The sequence below is a fragment of the Apodemus sylvaticus genome, chromosome 22 (genome assembly GCF_947179515.1).
Source record: "Apodemus sylvaticus chromosome 22, mApoSyl1.1, whole genome shotgun sequence".
NCBI lineage: Eukaryota > Metazoa > Chordata > Mammalia > Rodentia > Muridae > Apodemus > Apodemus sylvaticus.
Window position 1 is genome coordinate 26,324,206 of NC_067493.1, and position 19,925 is coordinate 26,344,130.

The following is a 19,925-nucleotide window of genomic DNA, read 5'->3' on the forward strand; positions in this document are numbered from 1 at the left end:
ACCGAGAAAACTCAGATACGCACAAAAATCTAGAAACAATTATAAAATTGATTTTCAATATGTATGAGTTTATTTATAGCCCAAAGGGTTTTTTAATGTAGCAAATAAATTCACACGGATATGTGGCTCCCCCATTCTGGATAAGAAATAGTTGCGTCCAAGATGGCAGGCGTTCCTCTGCCTCTCCGGGCGGGCGCTACGGGGAAGGACTGAACTATCTGGGGCTCATCAAGTAGATTCTCAAATGATTTTGAACACGCGGGACTGTATGAAGACAAAATATGTGGCCATAAAATAATGCCAAGATAACTGAAATTCCACACATGAATCTTTGTAAGCTTTGCTTTTAATCAGACAGACTGCTTGACTGACATGACTGGCTTCCCTCCCCCGTAAGGGCTTGTATTTTAGACCCGTCCACTGACGGGGCAAACGAACGAAGGATTCCAAAATTACGCGAGTTGCTCATCCACAACCAGAGGCCGCCAACTCACATAAAAAATGACTGCCTGCACAATGCAGAATCGTGCGATGAGTGGCTATAGTCTCAATGGCCATCATCCTCGCCGCAGCGGCTGGCAATTTAGCGTCGGCCGGTGAGATGAAAGTCACTGTGGTTCAGCCCGCCGGTTACTACGGTCTTCACACGCGGGAGAACGCGATCACGTGGGCCAGCGTGGGGTGGGCGGGACGGAGCCTTCGTGGGACCCCAGGAGGTTTGCTGGGAAAGATAATCAAGATTTTTGATACCTCCAGCCCAAAGCCGTCCCTTATGGGACGTTTCGAAAATCTTAAAAAGAACGAGTTGAGGGAACCAAGGGCTTAAGAACACTTGCTGAGGACCAAGTTTGGCTCTCAGTACCCATATGGTGGCTTACAACCATCTCTTAACTCGAAAAATTTTGCATTTTATGCATATGAATGTTCTGCCTGCAAGTCTGTCCGTGCACCGAGTGTGCAGGCAAAGGCCTTAAGAGGGCATCATATCACACTCAGGACTGGAGCTATAGACAGTTATGAACCGCATGTGGATGCTGGAAATAGAAGCAGAAGAGCTCTAGAAGAGCAGGCAATGCTTTTAACAGTTGAGCCACCTCTCCAGTCCCAGCTCATTCCTAAGAAAAAACAAACAAAACTTTACTTTTTTTAAAAGGACCAGTTAGTTGGCCATGAAAGCATAGACTTGGAATCCCAGCACTGGGGAAACTGAGGCAGAAAGATCATGCTAGCCTGTGCGATATAACGACTAAACCAACAAAGCATGAGGCCTTGGGCTGATGGATAAGTTAGTGATAGGCTGCCTGAGTATTTATGGTCTACTCAGAAGTGATGAGCTACACAGCCGCTCTTGCTGTTAATCCTGACTGAGCTCCCGTCCTGCAAACCCATATTGTGGATGGAGAGAACTGAGTGGGGGTGGGGTGGCCTCTGATGTGATAGGCACACACTAAGGAAATGTATTTACTTACTTTTTAATTAACATCTCTTCTAGTATTGGCAGGCCCAGACCTTTGAGAGCCCAAAGCCCCAGTGTCTGGACTCATAATCCAAATCCTGAGAAAGGCTTATGGCTCCAGGTTCTAGAAGCCAGAGACTTAGGATGGCTGTAGGTGCTGCGGAAACAGACTTTCTTCTCTGGGGTTGGTTGCCAGGAGCCCCACACGAAGCATTTACCGTAACCTTCCACCAAGTGCTTCGATGGCTCTCGGGCCTTGAGTGTTGAGATTCATGGCTCCTAAAAGATAGTGTTTTCTCTCTCTCTCTCTCTCTCTCTCTCTCTCTCTCTCTCTCTCTCTCTCTCTCTCTCTCTGTGTGTGTGTGTGTTTGTGTGTGTGTGTCTCCCCAGCTGACCTCAGATTCCCTCTACCTCTGCCCTAGTGCTGGGTTAAAGACATGTGCCACCCTTGCCTGTCAGGTATCACTCCCTAGCTACAGGTAGGCCTCTGCTTAAGAGTCACAGCTCACCGGACAGTGGTGGCGCATGCCTGTGATCCCAGCACTTGGGAGGCAGAGGCAGGCGGATTTCTGAGTTCAAGGCCAGCCTGGTCTACAGGGTGAGTTCCCGGACTGCCAGGGCTACACAGAGAAACCCTGTCTCGAAAAACAAACAAACAAAACAAAGAGTCACAGCTTCTGAATATCAGGACTCACAGCTCTGCAAGCCTGTCCAGACCCAAGGATAGTTATGAGCATAGCCCAGCCCAAACTCATGAACTTACTCAAAGCATAATTTTGCAATTTTTTTATATAGTATTTTAAAAAGATTTTGTTTTATGTATGAGTGCTATATCAGCACATATGCCTGCAGGCCAGAAGAGGGCATCAGATCCCATTGCAGATGGTGGTGAGTCACCATGTGGTTGCTAGGAATTGAACTTAGAACCTCTAGAAGAGCAGACAGTGCTCTTAACGATGGAGCCATCTCTCCAGCCCCTGCAATAGTTTTTTAGAACTGCACAGTTCTCAAGCGTGAACTCTGGATGACAGCTTCACATGGCAATGTCAAAGGGCTGGACACACCACTTCTCAGAGCCTGGCAGCTCCTTGGAACTCCTCCAGTAATCAAGCCGTGGCTTTCGGCGGCGGCGGCGTCTTCGTCAGCTCTTCAAAGCCTTGTCTATAAGGTCTCTGTGGTTTTTCCTCTAACTCTGCTTCCTGAGAATTGCCCCTGAAACTCTTCACCAGCACTCAAGTGGCCACTGTCCTGTCGGAGTTCCACTCTTGTATCACCAGATGGGCTACGCAGGGTGGTTTTCCTGCTCTGTACTGGAGGTTAAGACAACCGAAACAGTCCTAGCTGAATGAATGGTACATTCTGAAGCACAGAGTTGTGCTTGGGCAGCAAGCAGGACCTGCTTCTGTCTAGATCACTGGCAGCCTGCTAAGCGCCCCTAAAATCTATTAAGGTCTATAGAGAGAGCTCAGCAGTAATGGACACTTGATGACCTTACGCTCTTGATCCTCCTGCCTCCACCTCTCGGGTGCTAGGATTATAGAGAGGGGAGGGCCAGCTTATGATCAGTTCTTTGGCCTTGTGTCCTAAGGGTTCCTGTTCAATCTCCTGTGAATAAACAAAGACAATGGGATACGGGAAATCTGACTTCCTAATTGGCAGTAGTTGGGCTCCCCTTTGCTGTTTGGCCCACTTAAACAAATAGACTGTCAGTCACAGAGAGCCAGCCAGACTTATACCAGTACTGGCCATTTTGAACACACATGACCACAGCTGACCTCTCTTTCTCTCTCTCTCTCTGTCTCTCTCTCTCTCACACACACACACACACACACACACACACACACTCACACCGCCTCTGAGGACCCAGCAGCTTTAGCCAGAACTGGTTGGTTGGGTTTTTTTTTTTTTTTTTTTTTTTGGATTTGTTTTTTTGTTTGTTTTTTTTTTTTTTTTTTTGAGACAGGGTTTCTCTTTTTGTTTGTTTGTTTGTTTGTTTGTTTGTTTGTTTGTTTTTTGAGACAGGGTTTCTCTGTGTAGCCCTGGCTGTCCTGGAACTCACTCTGTTGACCAGGCTGGCCTCAAACTCAGAAATCCACCTGCCTTTGCCTCCCAGAGTGCTGGGATTACAGGCATGCACCACCACCGCCCTGCTCTGTTTCAAACATTCTGCTTTAGATTTTTTGCTATCACTAGCTTCAGGGTACAGGAAAGACCCTGCAACCATTTCTACCAAGGCCAGAGGAGGCACTCTTCCCCTGAGAATCTAACAAAAGGATTGCTGATACTGGCACTAAAGAGGCAAGGCTATATAATTGGTGAAATCACAAGCCCTCATTTGCATGAGAACTTTGCTGCAGTTAATGCAAATTATTCCTCTATGGTTATATGTACAGGCTGTTAGGTTCACTTGGGGAGTCAGCAAAGGGATGATTGTGTTGCTTGGTATTGCAGCTTTAGTCCTAATAAAAGTCTTTCTCTTTCTCTTGGGTGGTGTCATAAGACTTAAAGATGATATGGGTTCTGCACGTGGGGGGGGGGAGGGGAGGGGGGAGGAGGGGGACTTCCTTCCTATGAACTTGTAACTTCCTTCATTGTGAAGAACTGTTTCCTTCTGTCTTCCTTGCACAATGAGCTGGTAACAAGGAGTGGTAGAATAAGGGGAAAAGATGGCTCAGTGATTAAGAGTGGGTTCTATTCTCACAGAGGACCACCCTCTTCTGACTTCCCTGGCGCCAGGCACACACATGGTGCACAGACATGCATGCAGGCTAAACCTTCAACAGACATAAAATAAAATAAATCTAAAAATATTTTTTTAAATTATGTATGTCAGCCAGGCATGGTGGCACACACCTCTGATCCCAAGCAGTCAAGAAACAGAGGCAGGTGTTTCTTGTGAAACACCTGTGAGTTTGAGTCCAGTCTGATCTACAAAGCAAAACAAGTTCCAGAACTACCAAGGCTATTACACAGGAAAAACCCTGTCTCAAAAAAATTATGTGGATATGTGCACATGAATGCAGGTGCCTAGTAATATAGGGGGGCAGATCCCTGGGGCTGGGGTCACAGGTGGTTGTGAGCCACCCAACATGGTTTTGTTTGTTTGTTTGTTTGTTTGTTTGGTTTTTCCAGACATGGTTTCTCTGTATAGTCCTGGCTGTCCTACTCACTCTGTAGACCAGGTTGGCCTTGAACTCAGAAATCCACCTGCCTCTGCCTCCCGAGTGCTAGGATTAAAGGCGTGTGCCACCATGCCCCGGCCAACATGGGTTTTGAGAACCAAACCCATTTGGTTTGAGAACCAAACTTGGGTCCTTTAAGAAAGTAACATGTGCCACCCACCCTTCAAGCTCTTATTTTATTTTACTTTGTTTTATTTTGTGTTGTATGTGCCTGGGTCTCCATGTGCTCCGTGTGTGTGTACGTCACATGTGTGCAGATGCCCAAGGAGAAAGTGTTGGATCTCCTGGTGTTGGGGCAACGGGTGGTTGTGAGTCACATGACTCGGATGCTAGGAACTGAATCAGATTCTCTGAAAGGGCAGCTAGTGCTCTTAACTGCTGAGCCATGTCTCCAGCCCCTTATTCATTTATTTATACTCATTTTAGTTGTATATGTGTGTACATGTACGGACAGGAGTCGTCGAGAGTCCATTTATTTATATTAACTATAGTTGTATATGTGTCGGCACAATGCTGAGTCCAGGACTCCAGGGTGCATTAGATCCTCTGGAGCTGGGATTAGAGGCAGTTGTGAGCCATCCAGTGTGCGTGCTAGGAACCGGATCTCAATCCCCCACAAGAACAGTGTGCTCTCTCAACTACTGAACTAGCCTTAGCCCCAAGAAGAAACTTTTAAAAATTTTTAATGGGCTGGAGAGATGGCTCAGTGGTTGGGGACACTGACTGCTCTTCTGGAGGTCCTTAGTTCAAATCCCAGCAACCACATGGTGGCTCACAACCACAACCATCTGTGGTGAGATCTGATGCCCTCTTCTGGGGTGTCTGAGGGCAGCTACAGTGTTATTTACCTATAATAAGTTACTTACATATTAATAAGTATTACTTACATATAATAAATGAATAAATCTTAAAAATATTATTAATGTGTTTTTTTTTAATGTCGGAGTACTCTGTCTTCATGTACACCTAGGGCATCAGATCCCTGGTCCTGAGCCACCATGCGGCTTCTGGGAAGTGAACTCAGGGCCTCTGGAAGAACAGCCAGTGTTTTGTTTTGTTTGTTTTTTAATTAATTAATTTATTTATTTATTTGGTTTTTTTCTGAGACAGGGTTTCTCAGTGTAGCCCTAGCACTGGCTGTCCTGGAACTCACTTTGTAGACCAGGCTGTCCAGGAACTCAGAAATCCACCTACCTCTGCCTCCCAGAGTGCTGGGATTACAGGTGTGTGCACCACCACCGCCTGGCTATAGCCAGTGTTTTTAACTGCTGGACCACCTCATCAGTCCTAAGGAGAAACATTTTAAAGAGAGACACTTGTAGCTACACTTTGACTATCAGTCTGTTGAAATAATAGATGGCAAAAGAAAAATTTCCCAGCAATCCTAGTGTGAGAAGGGACAGGATACAGCCTGGTACCAGACAGCAGAAGAGCTTGAACACAGTTCTAACAGCTTATTGGACACCCTGTAGCACAGATTGGTGTTGAGATGATAATGTCTGTTTTACTGGTCCCTCTTGTCTCTCTAGGAAGACAGCAGGACATTAGAGCAAGATGTAACTAAGTAGGTGTATATAAGGCAAAGTGTTTTTGTTTTCTGAGGCAAGGTTTCTCTGTGTAATTCTGGCTGTCCTGGTACTTAGATCCCCTGGAGCTGGAGCTGGCTCACAAAATGTTTGAAGTGCTGCTGAGTCTGACTTACAGGGGAGATGGATGTTGAGCCGGCTGTCACATCGTGTCCAGCAGGTATTGGTACACCCTTGAGAACCTCAGAAAGTATACTTCATTCCAAAAAGAGACAAGTCCATGGCCTTTTCTGATATTTATAACTGGGAATCAAAGGAACAGGAATGAGAGAATGTTCGCCATAAAACTGATCATTTCATGCCTTTAATCCCAGCACTAGGGAGGCAGAGGCAGGTGGATTTCTGAGTTCGAGGCCAGCCTGGTCTACAGAGTGAGTTCCAGGACAGCCAGGGCTATACAGAGAAACCCTGTCTCAAAAGACCAAAAACAAAACAAAAACAAAAAAAACCTGATCATTTTGTTACACGTGGTGACCCATTCCTATAATCCCAGCAGTAGAATGGGAGAGACAGGAGGATCTCTGTGAATTCAAGGTTAACCTGGTATACAGCTAGAGTTCCAGGCCAGCCAGGGCTGGACCTTGAGACCCTGTCTCAAAACAAACAAATAAATAAGCAAAATTGGAAAAAGGTCTCACTTAGCAACGTGCTTTCATGAGATGTGCAGAAAAGTGTTTCTATCTCACAAAAAGGCCTGGAGGCTCATGAAATTGATGAGACAAAGGCTGGGAGTGTGGCTGTTGGTAAAATACTTTCCTAGTACAAAAAAGTCGGAGTTCCATTCCCAGCACATCACACCCAAGTGATGGCGGTGGACACCTGAAACCCTAGCACTCGGGAAGTAAAGGGAGTAGAATCAGAAATTCGAGGCCATCCTTGTCTACAGGGTGAGTTTAAGGCCAGCCTAGGCTACACAAGACCCTATCTCAAAACAGCAACAAAAACATCCAGTTCCTGTGTGTGCTCCTTCTTTGAAGTGACAGACATCACAACATTCTGAGCGCATGAGCACTAGGGGGCGCCACATACCGATGCTCCTCCCACTTGCCTACTCCTAGGCAGTACTGTCAATCACTAAGGGCTAGGAAGAAAGCTCAGGGGTAAAGTTCCTGCTGCTCAAACTTGAGGATCTGGATTCAGATCCCCAGAGACCACATAAGCGTCAGATGTGGGGCCGAGCACTGTGGCACACTTTAATACGACTCCTTTTTTTTCCCCGTTTTTTTGGATTTGGTTTTTTCGAGACAGGGTTTCTCTGTGTAGCCCTGGCTGTCCTGGAACTCATTCTGTAGACCAGGCTGGTCTCAAACTCAGAAATCCACCTGCCTCTGCTGCCCAGAGTGCTGGGATTACAGGCGTGTGCCACCACCGCCCGTCACACTCTTAATCCCTACACTTGTGAGGCAGAGCTAGGCAGAGCTCTGGAAGTTCAAGGCCAGCCTTGTTTACATAGTGAGTGAGAAAAAAACAAAAAGCCTGTCGTGGTGGCCTTCACCTTTAATCCCAACACTTGGGTGGCAGAAGCAGGTAGCTCTCTGAGTTTGAGGCCAGCCTGGTCTACAGATTGAGTTTCAGGACAAATTGGGCCATACAGAAAAACCCTGTGTGGGAGGGAAGGGGGAAAGCAAAAATAAAAAGTAAAAAGGGCACACGCTGACTCCAGTGAAAGGGGAGGGGGAGGGGCAAGTAGGTCCCTCGCTGGTCAGCTGGATTAGTTAAAATAGGGAGCCCAGGTGCAGTGTGACCCTGTCTCAAAAAATGAACTGAAAGGCAATGAAGGAGGCACCTGAGTTTAACCTGTCATCCTCTAGCTTCCATGGGCCAAGACACACACACACACACACACCACACACATATACACACATACACACACATACCACACACACACACACACATACCACACATACACACACATACATACACACACACACACACCACACATACATACACACACATACCACACACATACACACACACATGCACACACACATACACACACACATACACACACACATGCACACACACACATACACACACACATACCACACACACACATACAAACATACATACCACACACACATACAAACATACACACACACATACACACACATACCACACACATACACACACACATGCACACACACACATATACACACATACCACACACACACATACAAACATACACACACACATACCACACACACATACACACACATACCACACACATACACACACACATGCACACACACACATACACACACATACCACACACACACATACAAACATACACACACACATACCACACACACATACACACACATACCACACACATACACACACATGCACACACACACACATACACACATACCATACACACACACATGCACACACACACACATACACACATACCACACACACATACAAACATACACATACACATACCACACACACATACACACACATACATACACACACATACCACACACACACACATACCACACACACACACAAACCACACACACACACACACACACTTAAAATTAAAATCTACCTAGGGATTCAAAAGCTGCCAAAAGGCCAGTACTGGAAGAGCTTTTTCAGATTCGCTCGGAACAATCTGATCTTAGCCAGATGTCTTAGGGTTTTACTGCTGTGAACAGACACCATGACCAAGACAACTCTTACAAGGACAACATTTACTTGGGGCTGGCTTACAGGTTCAGAGGTTCAGTCCATTATCATCAAGGCAGGAACGCCAGGTGGTGGTGGTGCACACTTGTAATCCCAGCACTCTGGGAGGCAGAGGCAGGTGGATTTCTGAGTTCGAGGTCTATAGAGTGAGTTCCAGGAGAGCCAGGGCTATACAGAGAAACCCTGTCTCGAAAAAACCAAATCCAACCCCCCCCCCCAAAAAAAAAAGAAAGAAAGAAAAGACAGGAACATGTCAGCATCCAGGCAGGCATGGTGCAGACAGACCTGAGGATTTGGCATCTTCCTCTCAAGGCTGATAGTAGATTCCAGTCAGCTAAGAGTAGGGTCTTAAGACCCACACCCACAGTGACTCACCTACTCCAACAAGGACACACCTCCAAATAGTGCCACCCCCTAGGCCAAGCATATACAAAACCACCACACCAGGTAATAGGTAATTAGAGGAAGGCATTGTAGCCAATGAAGAAGGGTCACATGACTGACAGATTTGGTACTCATAGCAACCAGCACCAGAGTGATGCAAGCTAGAAAATGACACCAGTGATTTGGCTCAGTGGATAAAGAGGCTTACCACCAAGCCTAATGGCTTGAGTTTAACTCCCAGGTCTCATGTGGTGGATTAGAAAAACAGACTCCTATAAGTTGTTCTCTGACTTCCACAAATGCACTGTAGCACACACCCAAAATGTAATGAAAAAAAGTTTAAAAAATTGGTATTTGAAATATGGGGGTGGGGGTGGGGGGCGGCGGGCGGTGTGGCTCAGCAGTTTGAGGGCACTGGCTGCTGCTCTTCCGAAGGACCCAAGTTCAATTCCCAGCACCTACATGGCAGCTCACCCCTATCAGGGTTACTGGTGCCCTCACACCAACATGCATGTGGCTGAACGTCAATGCATGTGTAACAAACATTAATATGAAAAAAAAGTTAAAAAAGAAAGAACAATGTGGTCAAGTAACTTTTAAAATGCTAAGATGCTGGGTGCAACTTGTCTCTCTACTTGATCACATAGTTCTTAAAAGTTGTTAAAATGTGATCACAGTTCAGTGGTAGAACAAATGTCTGGAATTCCTCAGTGAGCAGCTGGGGTCATTACTTAGTCTCAGTGAAGGATTATCTACATTGGGTACCGCTTTAGTGTACTGCTTTAATTAAATTCATTGACGTGAGAAGGCCCAGTCCACCATGGGTGGCACCATTCCCTAGGCAGGGCCTGGTCATGAACTATTGGAGAATCCAATGTAGCACATTCAAGAAAATGAACATGCAGTCTTTCATTTATCTTCTTCTGGATGTGGTAAGAACAGCTGTTTACATTTTTGGTTGTTTTGACTTTCCTGCTAGAACTTGGGCTAGAACTTGAAACTGTGAGCTAAACCAGACCTTCCCTAAGTTGCTGTGGTGGTTTGAATGAGATGTCCATCAATAGGCTCAAATGTTTGAGTACTTGGTGTCTTAGGGTTTCTATTCCTATATAAACATCATGACCAAGAGGCAAGTTGGGGAGGAAAGGTTTATTCAGCTCACACTTCCACACTGCTGTTCATCACCAAAATAAGTCAGGACTGGAACTGAAGCAGGCCAGGAAGCAGGAGCTGATGCAGAGGCCATGGAGGGATGTTTCTTAATGGCTTGCTTCCCCTGGCTTGCTCAGCTCGCTTTCTTATAGAACCCAAGACTATCAGCGCAGGGATGGCACCACCCACAAAAGCAAGACTGGAAGAACAGCCAGTGCCCTCTCTCCAGCCCCATATACAATCTGTATTCATCGAGAGTCAGAGCTGTCCATATGGCTGGTGTGGTAGAGGGAAAAACCTCTCTACTCTTAGAGTTCATAGCTGAGTCTCTGAAACAAATTGACAACTGGTAGGATAAAAAGAAGGTAGACTTTCTGTGTAGCATCCGTGTGTGTGTGTGTGTGTGTGTGTGTGTGTGTGTGTGTGTGTGACCCAAGAAGGCAGAGGAGGGCTGGAGAGATGGCTCAGTGTTTAACAGCACTGGCTGCTCTTCCTGAGTTCAATTCCCAGCAACAATATAATGGCTCACAAGTATCTGTAAGGGGATCAATGCCCTCTTCTGGTGTGTCTGAAAACAGCTACAGTGTATTCATCTGCATAAAAACAAACAAACAAACAAACAAACAAATCTTTTTAAAAAAATATACTAAGCAAGCCAGGGAGGAGGTTATCTCTTAAACAAAAAAGAAAGAAAAAAGAAAAAAATAAAGAAGGCAGAGGAAATTATGCAAACAGCCCAGAGCTCCAGCAGCCCTTTCCACAGATAGAGGACAGAGCAGTCGGCCTGACGCAGGAGGAACGGCCCCAGAGATCAGTGCCCCTGGCTGTGGTGCTGTCTGCCCCCGGCTTCATTTCCAGGCAATCAGCTGATGTTCCTGGAGGTAATGGGGAGGCATAAAGATCCTATATCTTTGGCCGGTAATGGAAATTCACAGAAGACTTTTTTCTTGCATTTCCTGTTTTTCAGGTATGGGTGGGGGCAGTAGCTCCCCACCCCCACCTAGGGAGAGCCATTGGAATGGCTGGACCCTTGCACCAGCTAAGTGCAAGGGTCCAGCTAAGATCAGGCTTGTAGTGGGGGATGGTTTACGAAAGGAGAGTACATACCCAAGAAAAGAATGTGGCCATCTCAGAGAGCATGATTACACAGGGTTTTGAGGCTTTCTAAGTTACTCCAATGATACTTGTGGTTTGCAAGTTTTAAAGATTAAGTCGGGAGGCTGGGGACAGAGCTCAGATGGTAGACCAGCTTGCCTAGGGTTCATCTTTAGAGACCCCCCCCCCCCCAAAACTGTGTGGTGACACATACCTATAATTCCAGCTCTCAGGAGATAGGAGCAGGAAGATCAGGAGTTCAAGGTTCTCCCTGGTGTGGGGTATTCACCAGAGAAGACTGTTCAGACATTGTACTGCCTGGTTTTATGTGTCAACTTGACACAAGCTGGAGTTATCACAAGAAATGAGCATCCCTTGAGAAAATGCTTCTATGAGATCCAGCTGCTGGGCAGTGGTGGCGCACGCCTTTAATCCCAGCACTTGGGAGGTAGAGGCAGGCAGATTTCTGAGTTCGAGGCCAGCCTGGTTTACAGAGTGACTTCCAGGACAGCCAGGGCTACACAGAGAAACCCTGTCTCAAACAAAACAAAACAAAACAGAGAGAGAGAGAGAGAGAGAGAGAGAGAGAGAGAGAGAGAGCGCTGTGGGGCATTTTCTCAATTAGTGATCAAGGTGAAAGAGCCCCTTGTGGGCGGGGGCCATCCCTGGGCTGGTGCTCTTGGGTTCTATTAAGAAAGCAAGCTGAGCAAGCCAGGGGAAGCAAGCCAGTAAGCAGCATTCCTCCATGGCTTCTGCCTCAGCTCCTGCCTCCAAGTTCCTACCCTGTGTGAGTTCCAGTCCTGGCTTCCTTTGGTGATGAACAGCAATGTGGAAGTGTAAGCTGAATGAACCCTTTCCTCCCCAACTTGCTTCTTGGTCAAGATGTTTTGTGCAGGAATAGAAACCCTGACCGAGACAGATGTGGTTTAAGACAATAGAAAGTCTTTATTTAGCTGGATGGTGACTACTCTGGGTGTTTGAGATCCCTGTGTAGCCCAGTGCCTTTCTTAGGGTGAGCTTTTAAGCACACACACACACACACAAAACAAACAAACAAACAAATAAACCCAAAACCATGTTCCAGGTTGACATACTTCAGTTAACAAGAAGAGTTAGTCAGGCTAGGTGGTGGTGGCACATGCCTGTAATCCCAGCACTTGGGAGGCAGAGGCAGGTGGATTTCTGAGTTCGAGGACAGCCAGGGCTATGCAGCTCTCTCGAAAACCAAAACCAAAACCAAAACCAAAAACAAAAACAAAAAAAGAAGAAGAAGAGTTAGTCAGAAGCAGAATTACAGAAGCCAAAAAGCAAGGTTAGTTTAGGGGAATGGTTCTGATCCTTTGATTTAATTGGGAATCTGCATGTCCAGATGTTGAAGGTCCTTGTCCCCAGCTGTCTTTTGATTGATCAATAAAGATGCCAGCCGCTAATGGTTGGGCATGGGGTGGGACACTTAGAGTTGCATGGGTCGGACAGAGAGGAACAGGAAGAGATTTGCTATGTTTTGGAGTAAGACGGATGGAATGTAGGAGCCGTAGGAGAGAAAGCCAACCAACCATGTGATATCTTGGGTAAGTGGCCAGTGGCCGCTTCCCGATTAAGCTTAGAAGGGCCCAGGCACTGAGCTGACAAAACATGTTAAAAATAAGCTAATGTGTGTGTGTCTTTCATCCGAAGATCCAAAGAGAGCCTGGGTGGGTATCTGGAAGTGTGGCCTGCCCAAAGCATGAACTGGGATAGATAAAACTACGGGCAGCAGGTTAGTGCATTTAGAGACGTTTCTAGAGCTATGGACCTTGATGAATTAGGTCTTTGTTTTTGTTTTGGCTGCTGGTTCTATCTACATGCTGAGTTCTACAGCCTGAATGGGACTTCCATCATGGAGTTAGTTGTGCTAAGGTCTGCAGCCCTGTTACAATACCAAACTAGGTAGGGAGTTTGCAGGTAGCTTGGGATACATGAGACTCTGTGTTGAGAAAATAGAAGGGCTAGAGTGTAACTTAATTTTTTTCAATCCTTCTTTTTTTGTTGTTTTTTGTTTTTGTTTTTGTTTTTCGAGACAGGGTTTCTCTGTGTAGCCCTGGCTGTCCTGGAACTCACTCTGTAGACCAGGCTGGCCTCGAATTCAGAAATCTGCCTGCCTCTTCCTTCCAAGTGCTGAGATTAAAGGCGTGTGCCACCACTGCCCGGCTATCCTTATTTTTTTTTAAAGATTTATTTATTTATTATATGTAAGTGCACTGTAGCTATTTTCAGACACACCAGAAGAGGGCATCAGATTTCATTACAGATGGTGGTGAGCCACCATATGGTTGCTGGGATTTGAACTCACGACCTTCGGAAGAGTGCTCTTAACCCCTGAGCCATCTTTCCAGGCCCCTTAATCCTTACTTTTAATAAAGGTTCTTAAACGAATTAACTTCCTTTTTTAGCCCACCACCCACCAGAGGTAGTGGAAAAGAAAAGATCCAGGGGAAGTGGATCTGTTTAGGAAGGGGTTTTGGAGCGATTCCTCTCTGTGTTGTCTGGAAATCAGCAGTTCAGTTCACAGGTTAGCAGTGGCAGCTCGATCCACTCACAGACACTTCATGGATACACCAGCAGTCCCGTTCGGTAGAGTCAGGTTAGCAAACATGAATCAAAAGCAGGCCTCGGCCTCAGCTCCAGTCGGCAGGAAGAAGCAGAGCTAGCAGGAATGCTAGGAGAAGTCTCAGCTGTGCCTCTCAGCAAAGCAAAGATCAATGAAGACACAAGATCATTGCACGGCTAGCTCTGTAAGCAAGCGTAACTCAGCCTCTGTCACTGTCCATCCGAGTCCTTTTTGTACTCCCTCTAACTGTCAGGTGTTCTCTGCAGATCTGCCTCAGCAAGTGCATCTGTCTCAGCTGACATCATCACTCTGCCAATCAGCCCTGGTCCAAGGAAGCATTAAGAAACCGCAGCACACCACCAGAAGGTTTTTTTTTTTTTTTTTTTTTGGTGCATTTCTCTCTATGGCATCCCAACAAATGGAACTCAAGTACACAGCGTAAGGCAGACCATTGCATGTGTGTTGTTAGCCAAGAATCCTTCATCACATGTCCTTTCACATGCTTGCTTTGTCAGAACATCCTTTTCCCTGTGTCTGCTTCAGCTAAAGGTTCCTTCACAAGTCTGCCTTCATCTTTCACCTGGGTCCACTTCAGGTAAACACTCCTTCACATGTTTGCCCCAGCAAATCACCATCCAACCGATTTTGCAAAGAACCCTTAAGTTTCCACTTCACTGGAGCAAAGTCTCGGTGGTTAAGAACACTGTTACTCTTGGAGAGGACCCAGGTTTGATTCCCAGTTTCTTTATTGTCTCTCACAACTGTCTGTAACTCCAGTTCTAGTACATCTGACACCCTTTTTTGACCTCCTGGACACAAAAACACATGTAGTGAACATATATCCATGCAGGCAAAGACACTCATACACATAAAAATAAATGAATCTAAAGTAATTTTTAGAAAGATTAATCAAAGTTTAAATCTGGGGAAAAGAAAAGTATGAACTAGTTTATTTCTCTTCCCTGAGTATTTGAGGTAGAGAGGAGATGGGGATGTGTCTGGATATGGGTGTGTCTGCAAATGGAACCACAGGTTGGCCCAAGGGCTTTCTTTTCTTTTCTTTTTAAATTAGTTTAATGGAGGGTCAGTATATTTGTTAATGCAATTATGGAAAGTACTGGGTAGCTGAAAAATGTATGTCAACACATTTTCTCATGCAAATGAGATCTTTTTTGTTTTGTTTTGTTTTTTGGATTTGGTTTTTTCAAGACAGGGTTTCTCTGTATATCCCTGGCTGTCCTGGAACTCACTCTAGACCAGGCTGGCCTCGAACTCAGAAATCCGCCTGCCTCTGCCTCCCAGAATGCTGGGATTACAGGTGTGCGCCATCACCGCCTGGCGCTAAATGAGGCTGCATCACCAAAAGCCCACTCTAGCAGAGGTGACGCAGAACAGGTGACGAGAGAGACCTGTGAAAGCTGGGAACCTGGAACCACCTAGGGAAGCTGCAGGCAGCCGGTAGGTTGGAGGGTGTTTGTAGAGGTTAGAGCTTGGGGAAGGAGGAGCCTGATGAGTTTGGGGACTTCCTGAAGCTAGGAGCTGTGTGTTTGTGGAATCTTAAGGAGCTTTACTGCAGGATGATGTTCCACCACACACACACACACACACACACACACACATACACCCCGCATCGGAACACCGAGTCTTTTTGTTTGGTTGCTTTAGTTTTTGAGACAGGGTTTTTCTGTGACTCCTTGACTGTCCTCTCTCTCAAACTCACAGAGATCTGTCTGTCTCTGCCTCCTGTTAAAGGAGCGCCTGTAATCCCAGCACTCTGGGAGGCAGAGGCAGGCAGATTTCTGAGTTGAGGCCAGCCTGGTCTACAGAGTGAGTTCCAGGACAGCCAGGACTATACAGAGAAACCCTGTCTCGAATAAACAAAACAAAACAAAAGAGTGTACCACCTCTATTTATTTATTTATCTATCTATCTATCTATCTATCTATCTAGATATCTATCTATTTATTTAATGTGTGTTGGTGTTTTACCGGGATGTTACTGTGTGAGGGTGTCAGATGACCTAGAACTGATGAACTGCCATGTGGGTGCTGGGAATTGAACTTGGATCTTCTGGAAGAGCAACCAGTGCTCTTTTTTTTTTTTTAAAGATTTATTTATTTGTTATATATGAGCATACTGTATGCTGTCATCAGACACACCAGAAGAGGGTGCCAGATCTCATTATGGATGGTTGTGAGCCACCATGTGGTTGCTGGGATTTGAACTCAGGACCTTCAGAAGGGCAGTGGGTGTTCTTAACCGCTGAGCCCTCTCTCCAGCCCTGCAGCCAGTGCTCTTAACCTCTAAGCCACCTCTTCAGGCCAGAACACAGCGTCTTAAGGAGCTGTTTCATCTCAGAGGAAATTGCTACACAGTGGCAGCTGTGACCTTTCAGAGAGTTGGTGCTCTCTGGCTCTCGGCAGGAATCCTAAGCTAGATTTCACGGTAAGGGACTCCTTTCTCTTCCTGCGTCTCCCTGAGTTTTACTATCGTTTACCTCCCTTGCTGTATACTAAAGGTGTGCCCTTGGTGGAGGAGAAAATGGGAGGGATAAATATTATAAAGGATTTACCAATAAACTTGCTTAGGAAACACACAGTTACCCCAAAGTGGAATTTAGCCAAGGAGCTTGCTAATGTCTGAGGGACATTGCAAAGGAGAGACCCTGGCTTACAGTGGCCAGTTAGACTCTCTGTCACTTATCAAAAACAGCATCACTCATCCAGGCAGGCACCAGTGACCTCAGCTAACAATAATACCCGGTCACAGTAATGGGGACAAGAGCTTTGCTATGTAAATCTCTCATTCGTCCAGAGTTGGCCAAGCTCACAGCTTTTGTCTCGGCGAAGCGTGTTTTACTGCTCAGCAAGTGTGGCTTGGCACTGGGACCTAAAGAAAATTTACAGGTGACAGTGTATGTGGCGTGTTAGAGCTCAAAATGTATATAAGCTGCAAAACAGTTCCGTGCAGGGCTGGCTTCTCTCCGGGTATTAACCAGAACCAGATGAGTGTTACTATGAAAGGGTTTCTCTCCTTTTTGTGACCCCCCCCAAGTCCTTACAGTGAACGCTCACTGGGGAGAGTGGGGCTTAACCTGCCATTCCACTCTGGAGAGTTGTCACTGAGGCTGAAGGGACACAGGAACCAGATGAAACAAACACTCTCTAGCCGTGAGATACTGAACCTGGGAGAATGCTAAGCGTGCTGAGTAAGTTTTTGTCAACTTGACAATAAGTACCTGAGAAGAAGGAATCTCCATTGAGGGGCTGCGGCCATCAGATTGGCGTGGGGTATTCTCTCGATTGCTAACAGTTGTAGGCGTGCCCACCCCCGCTGTGGACAGGGCCATCCCTGAGCAGATGGGCCTGGGCTATACAGGAAAGATAGCTGAGAAAGCCAGTGGGTATCGTTCTTCTTTGGTCTCTGATTAGTTCCAGCCTCCGGGTTGCTGGGCGGGTGAAGAACTGAATTCTGTAAGTGAAATAAAGCCTTTCCTTCCTGAATTGTTTTTGGTTCTGGTCTTTGTAACAGAAGAAGAACTAGGGCAGCCGAGGAATGAGATGTGTTGGCTTGGAGAGGTGGCTCAGCTCTCCCAGAGGAAGACATTCCCAGCATCCAAACAAAAACAGTTCACACCTACCTGCCTGTATCACCAGCTTCAGGGGGCTCTGAGAACTCTGACCTCTGAGGTCATCTACCTGCTCTCACGTGCACAAACCCAAAAACCCAAGTGCACAAGGAAAAATAAAATAAATCTTTAAGAAATCATAAAACACACACACACACACTCACTCACACACGGGGAACGGGGACGGACCTGTATGTGATAACTGAATGAAAAAGAAAAAAACAGAAATAAAAAGGAAAGGGGCCAAAATTAACATAAGAATATAAGCATAAAACCCTGGGGTACTCCATGATAATGAGGTATTCAGATAGCGCCCCAAATGTTCGGACAATGAATTTCCCTTCCTGGGCATTTCTTCCCACAAAAGGTATTTAATCCTTGGTTCACCCTGAATAAAGTGTATGCATTCACATCCTCAGTCAAATAAAAAGTTTGGACAAACAAGGACCCTTGATCTTCACCAAGGATCATGGTGGTGGGGAGGCCTCTGTAGTAAGCAGAAGAGCCTGAATCTCCCAGAAAAGGTCTCATTCAGGAGCTCAAGGAGAGGCCATGGAGGGGCCTCTTAATGGCTGCTTAATGGCTTGTTCCTCAAAGCTTGTTTAGCCTGCTTTCTTGTAGAAGCCAGGACCACCAGCCCAGGGGATGGAACCACCCACGCTGGGCTGGGCCCTATCATATCTTACCAGTCGCTAAGACAATTCCCTACAAGCTTATCTGCAGAAGAATCTTATGGAGGCATTTTCTCAATGAGGTTCCCTCTTTTCCAGTGACTCTAGCTTGTGTTAAGCTAACCTAAAACTAGCCAGCACAGCTCCCAAATGAGGTCAGGGAAGGGAGCAGTGGGAGGCTTCACTCACTGACCGGAACCTCAAACCTGAGGCCTTTGTGGACCTGGTAAGGTTGACTATCAGTGAAAGAACTAAGAGAAAATCATGGTTTTCTGCAGAAGCTGTTGGATTGGATTTATTTTTATATGAAGCACAGATTTCTTTCTTTCTTCTTTTTTTTAAATGTCTTTTTCTTTTCCTCTTCCTCCTCCTCTTGCTTCCTCTTCTTCTTTTTGACTTTTTGAGACAGGGTTTCTCTGTGGATCCCTGGTTGTTCTAGAACTCAGATCACTGAGCCATGCCCACAGCCCCTCACTGGGGGATTCTAGGCAGATGCTCTACCCCTGAGCCACGCCCCAGCCCCTCACTGAGGGATTCTAGGCAGGTGCTCCACCACTGAGCCACGCCCCCAGCCCCTCACTGAGGGATTCTAGGAGGGTGCTCTATTTAAGTTACATTTCCAGTCTTTAATTTTGTACTGAGAAAGAGTCTTCCTGATATTTGTAGATATTGTGGTTGAGCAGGTACCTACAGAGAAAGTTGTGGTTCTTGTGTCTTAGATTGGTCAGAGACACATAGGTGGTAGCAATCAAAGTGAGGGAGTTTATTAAGGATTACACTTCTCCAGGAGGAAGCAAGCCAGAGTAGTTCAAACAGACAACAATCTATGCCACACAGTGTGACAGGCTCTATGTCAGGGACGCTCACTAACATGGGGCTTGCCCCTTCCACTGGCTGGCTGGCTGGGCATCCTTCATTGTCTGAGACACTCACCATCATGCCCAGATTTTTAGCATGGGTGTTGGCAATCTGGTCATCTGCAGTATAAACTTTCTCTGCTGCACGTGGTTCTATGTCCAACTTCGTAGCCCATGCCTCAATGGCAGTGTTAACTGTCCACACAGGGTGTGTGTTGATACTGAAATTTATAAACTGGGTGTGGTTGTTTGTTTGGTATTTCAAAACAGGCCTTTTCTGTGTAATTCTGGCTGTCTCTTAGGAAAACCTGATCTTTGATGTCCTTTGTTTTGTTGAGGTAGGATCTTACTCTGTAGTCCAGGCTAACTTTGAACTTTAATATATATATATATATATATATATATATATAATTTATTTTTATTTTATATTCATTGGTCTTTCACCTGCATGCATGTCTGTGTGTGGGTGTCTGATCCCCTGGAACAGGAGTCACGGACAGATGTAAGCTCTCTTCAGTCCAGCCTTTTCCTTTTGATCTTCCTGCCTCAGTCTCTCCAGTGCTAGGATCACAATTGTGTGCCATCAAGTTCAGCTTGAAGTAAGGTTTTGCTTTTTTGTTTCTTCCTTTTTTG

At 46.0% G+C, this 19,925-nt stretch overlaps 1 long non-coding RNA gene across 1 annotated transcript; it reads right to left on the reverse strand.

Annotated features, from left to right (window-relative positions):
• Positions 1-47: 47 nt before the first annotated feature.
• Positions 48-625, reverse strand: LOC127673122 (uncharacterized). The gene is made up of 2 exons (XR_007975082.1): positions 495-625; positions 48-264 (listed from the first exon to the last, which is right to left on the reverse strand). It is a non-coding gene; the product is annotated as an uncharacterized LOC127673122 (long non-coding RNA).
• Positions 626-19,925: the final 19,300 nt, after the last annotated feature.